The 4,305-nt window shown below is 35.1% G+C and overlaps 1 pseudogene; it reads left to right on the forward strand.

Annotated features, from left to right (window-relative positions):
* Positions 1-1,013: 1,013 nt before the first annotated feature.
* Positions 1,014-3,192, forward strand: LOC141674698 (mitochondrial phosphate carrier protein 3, mitochondrial-like; annotated as a pseudogene).
* Positions 3,193-4,305: the final 1,113 nt, after the last annotated feature.

Below are 4,305 nucleotides of genomic sequence, written 5' to 3' on the forward strand. Positions count from 1 at the left end.
CGCATCCATTCACCTCGAAATCCGCCTATACTGCGTTGAACCCAAACCAGCAGTATCCTCTACATCCTGTTGTTGCTGCTGCTGCGACGAACCGGCCTTACCCATCTGATGTCCCCATACCGCTCTGCGTGCCTGAGAAGAACCACTGGCATATGTCTGATCGGCTGGTTGGCCACCCGACAAGTGATCATAAGTGTAGCCAAGCCCCTTCTCATTAGCTTTCCCACCGTACAAGTCCTGCATTACTGCTATAGTCAAACTGTCAATAGGGGCGCTAGGTAGCTGAAGCTCCCCGACAGCGGAGCCAAAAACTTTTTAGGACAAAAACACGCGCTAAATTTACACGCAAGTATACGCATTCACAAGTAATATAGAATTCTTTCTGGTTCATTCCCACAGAGACTTGTTTAGGTTAACTTCAATCTATGCACTTATGCAACAATGATATGGCTATCGTTCAAGTCATTGTTCTTAACCTTAGCATGCAATGGTGATGACAACTAATCAGATAACACGAAACTAGTAAACGCCAACTTTCATTGTACGAATACCCTACTACCAAACATCTACAAAAGAGATAGAAGCTGAATAGACATCGATTATGTTGAGACCCTATATGTCTATTGAATTTGACAACATAAAGGTTTAATGCGCAAGTTATCTATCGTGATTACATTGAGCAAGTAAGATGGTTAAAATTACCTATGAAACATGCATAACAAATACATGAACCTATGCTAGTATGGCAAGTTCTAAACCTCTAAATTCACTGTCGCTTCAATAGAGATTAACACGCTATCTTATAATTTCGCGACGCTCATAAGACGAATAAGCACAACCAATACTAGGATATCATACAATCACCACACACTAAGATATCGAAATAAATTAACTATTGAAATCCATAAGTAAATTCGTTGGAATCCCACGATAACGATTAGTTCATAACCGAACTCATCATCACCGTGGGTTCCGATGAAAGAATGATATAATAAACTTACACCACGCCATAAATGGCCTACCGCAACCCTTTATCTTGGCGTTGCAAAGAAAAACGTTATAGTAGCCTTAAAAACAAATGTCTATCGCAACCCTTCTTTTTTGATGTTGCCATACAGTTATAATGTGTTACCATAGCATAATATAAAGATGGATTTTTATTTCTTTTAATTTAACTAACTAATGATTTACATACAAATGAATTAATAATTGAAATATATATTATTTATTTTTCAAAGTTAATAATATGATTTTAAAGTTGATAATAATATTTTTATAAAATAATAAATTTAATGATAATTTGAAAGTAAATAAAATTTTATTACGAAATTGAAAGTAATATATTTATTCCAAAGATATCAAATACATAAATTATTATATGCAACAAATGAATATGTTGTGTAATTAAAATTTCAAAGTTCTAAAAATTAATAAGTCACTAGTGTAGTACAACAAATTTATGAATTAATTTATTTTTCATAATTAAATGTTAAAAATAAAATTTATTAAAAAAATTAATAATTTAAATTTTAGCAAAAATAGTCAGGCCGCCTGACAAAAAATAGTTGGGATGGGTTGAAAATTAGGGATTGAGACTTGAAAATTGGGAAGCGGCAATTTTACCGCCTGTGCTGAGGATTTTAACTAAAGGAAAGAACTAAATCTCAAACTCAAATTCTTACACTCACGTTTCAAACTCACAAAACTAAAACCCTCCATTTGAATATATGGGGTTTTCAAATTATTGATTTTACACTTCAAGATTTAGGGGTTTCGATTGGGGGTTCCAATTTGGGGCTTCTCTAACCGGAGTAGAAGATTCTCCAGCTTCTCTAATTAAATATTTTTGATTGGGACTTGAATTGAAGAGGGTTCTTTAAGATTTGTGATTTTTTGATTGATTGGGGCTTCAATTTGAGGTATGGTTTGTTATTATTTTCACTCCTGGATTTCATCTTTGTCTTGAGTTTGTAGGATGTTTGGGGCTTCAATTCGAGGTACATTAGTTCTCTTCCTGTTCTGTTCTAACCTCGTATCTCTAAATCTTAATTCCGACAAGGGTTTCTTGGGTGTCTTGTCTTGCTGATAAAGTGGCCTCTTCACCTACTATTACTCTCCCCCTTGCATATCTGAAGAAGAGCTAGAAGAGGAGCTTACAGATTTGGGGAACAAGCTGCACACAAAAACCCATAAAAGTACAAGAACATCTCCTCAGGCTTTGGAGTTTTGTTCAAGGAGCAAGGAGCCAAAGGTTTATTCAAGGGTTGGGTGCCAACTCTGCTAGGTTACAGTGCACAGGGTGCTTGCAAGTTTGGGTTTTATGAATTTTTCAAGAAATACTACTCAGAAATTGTCGGTCCAGAGTATGCTGCCAAGTACAAAACACTCGTCTACCTTGCCGGTTCTGCATCTGCTGAATTTTTTGCAGATATTGCTCTTTGTCCTTTTGAGGCCGTCAAGGTTCGTGTTCAAACTCATCCTGGGTTTTCCAATGGTTATTCAGATGGTTTCCCAAAGTTAGTGAAGACTCAAGGTGCCTCTGGGTATGATATGAATAATTAGTATTATGAAATAATTGATTAGACTCGGTTTTAATCTACATATTATATCTTATCTAATCCCCTTACTGCAGTGTACTTACGACATGATTAAATTTGTTTTGCAGACTCTCCGGGGACGACAAATTCCATGTAAGTTACCATGAATAAGTGTAGTAAATCGGTTGAAACAACATTTGAAGCTTGTGGAAACTGGTAAAAATTGCAGATACAATGATGAAATTTGCATCATTTGAGAAAATAGTGGAGGTGTTATACAAGTACGGGATCCCGACCCCAAAGGAGGAATGTAGCAAAACATTGCAGCTTGATGTAAGCTTTGCGGGAGGTTATGTAGCTGGTATATTCTGTGCAGTGGTATCACACCCTGCTGATAACCTGGTATCACTTCTGAATAATGCTCAAGGGGAAACAGCTGGTGATGTGAGTAAATGACAAATATTTATGTTTGTTTATGAATAGGTAGTTAGATAAATAAAAATTTTTAAGGCAATTGGTTGAACAGGAAGTGAAGAGGCTTGGCTTATGGGGTTTGTTTACCAGAGGTCTTCCTATTCGTATAGTCATGGTTGGAACCCTTACAGGAGCACAGTGGAGTATATATGATGCTTTCAAAGTTTTTGTTGGCCTGTAAGTTGAACCCATCAGTTAGTTACATCAAAGTTTTCGATGTAATTGCATATTTGTTGGGGTGCACACATTTTGCAAACATGTAAAATGTAATGTTTATGGTTCATTTAGTCAGGAGTGTATTGTGATTGGTTGGAGCTGTGATACGTTACATTTACAAATCCTAGGGTTTATAATGGTTAAACATACAGATAGGCACTTTCTGTGACCTAAAATGATGTGATTCTTGTAGCGTATCGGATAAATTTGCATACGGGTGAAAAAAGAGATTGGTAAAGATTTGACTTTGTTTTAATTTTTGCTATCTTCTCATTTTTTTGGATTATGGATGATATATTAGTAAGAAGATTTGGTGGTGAATGTTGTTCAATTACGATACAAATACTCTGAGAATTTATTGATTTTATGGCATATTGATTGATTTCTTGATTAATGATGTTCTTGAACAAAAGAATGATTAAAGAACTTTCTTTCTATAAAACTATGCTATTGATATAATTGCATATCTCGCGCGAAAAATGTAAAATGTGATGTTCATGGGCCATTTAGTCGGGCATGTATAATGACTGGCTAGTGCTGTTATTCTTAAATTGAGCTTGTATTTTTATTTCAAATTATGGATTCGAGTTGTGTTTATTGAAGCATAAATCTGTTTAGTTACAATTATCCGTATATTGTTTTTGTGTGTGTTTTTCTATGTGATGAATTGGGTTGGTTGATTTATTGTGTTTTTAAGTGTTGAAGTTTGTGGAAGAGACTGGATTGCAGGAGTGAAAGAAGAGGCTTTTAAGTGCCAACAGGTTCTTACTCGTATGCGCGATGTATAATTTGTACTTGAAATTATGTTTTGGGCTCCGATGGTCAAGAGTAATAATGTTATTGTATCTCTCTTTTACCTCTTTCTTTAGAGATTTATTCACTTATGTATACTATGTAGGAAGTAGCATAGTTATTGGTGTGTTTTTGGTGCAATGCTTCAGTAAATAGGAGATATTCTTAGTGGAGATTAAATATTATGATCTATTTTACCTGATCTATTTTACTTTATCAGAAACTAGTCTAGGTTGGAACCATCTTAGTGGAAATATTGATAGTTATGTGGTGTTTGTTGTGCTGC

The sequence above is a fragment of the Apium graveolens genome, chromosome 7 (assembly GCF_009905375.1).
Source record: "Apium graveolens cultivar Ventura chromosome 7, ASM990537v1, whole genome shotgun sequence".
Taxonomy (NCBI): domain Eukaryota; kingdom Viridiplantae; phylum Streptophyta; class Magnoliopsida; order Apiales; family Apiaceae; genus Apium; species Apium graveolens.